The 1,025-nt window shown below is 36.4% G+C and overlaps 1 non-coding gene across 1 annotated transcript; it reads right to left on the bottom strand.

Moving 5' to 3' along the window:
• Positions 1-578: 578 nt before the first annotated feature.
• On the bottom strand, positions 579-685 carry LOC128036328 (small nucleolar RNA R71). The gene has a single exon (XR_008193126.1). It is a non-coding gene; the product is annotated as a small nucleolar RNA R71 (small nucleolar RNA).
• Between the last annotated feature and the right edge of the window lie 340 nt (positions 686-1,025).

Raw genomic sequence — 1,025 nt, 5'->3', positions numbered from 1 at the left:
TTTTGGTTTATTTTTTCTGTTCAATTTTAACTTAGTTAATTTTTTTTGTGATTGTTTCAAGTGTTTATGAGTATTGATCAAATTATCGATTTACTCCCCGTAGATCCTAAAATTGAAAGAACTTTTCGACGAAGAAGAAGACAAGAAGTTCAAAGAAGGACCGAAGATATGAACTTTCAAAATTCGAATCAAGGAAATAAAGTGAACCCTACTCAAAATCCTATCCTTATTGCTGATGGTAGGGATAGAGCTCTAAGACAGTATGCCATGCCAATGTTTCATAAGCTTAATCTGGCTTTTAAGAAACCCAAAATCGAGGCACAACAATTCGAGCTGAAGCCAGTCATGTTTCAGATGCTTCAGACTGTGGGTCAATTCAATGGAATGCCTACCAAAGATCCTTACCTTCACTTAAGATTGTGTATAGAGGTGAGCGATTCCTTCAAATTGGTCAGAGTACCTGAAGATGTATTACGATTAAAGTTGTTCCCATAATCACTAAGGGACAAAGCTCGAGCCTGGTTGAACTCATTGCCACCACATTTCTTATGAAGTACTTCCCACTTAGCAAGAATGCTAAGTTGAGGAACGAGATCACTACCTTCCAACAGATGGATGACGAGTCCTTGTATGAGGCATGGGAAAGGTTTAAAGAACTATTACGAAGATACCCCCATCCTAGAATCCCTCATTCAATCTAATTGGAGACATTTTATGTAACGACCCCAAATTCTCGAGTCAACGTTCGAGTGTTGACCTGGGTTGGAGATGGATAAATTTATTTTGGTATTGGGTTTTTGTTGGAATTAATTTGGATGCATTTTTGACCTTTTTATAATAAATTAAGGATGTTGGAAAGCTTGTGTGAAGTAGGGGGAAGATGGTTAGCCAATATGGTGATTTTACCATTTTTGAATAAAAATCTTCTCCTAATCAATGGGAAAAAATGGTTTGGTAGACTGAAGTATGGGATAAAATGGATTTGTCCCTATTTTTCCTTATATTATAATCACCCTATTGTTTTT

The sequence above is a fragment of the Gossypium raimondii genome, chromosome 13 (genome assembly GCF_025698545.1).
Source record: "Gossypium raimondii isolate GPD5lz chromosome 13, ASM2569854v1, whole genome shotgun sequence".
In the NCBI taxonomy this organism is placed as follows: Eukaryota; Viridiplantae; Streptophyta; class Magnoliopsida; order Malvales; family Malvaceae; genus Gossypium; species Gossypium raimondii.
Note: the sequence above shows the minus strand (reverse complement) of the source record. Positions and strands in the feature narration are given on the sequence as shown.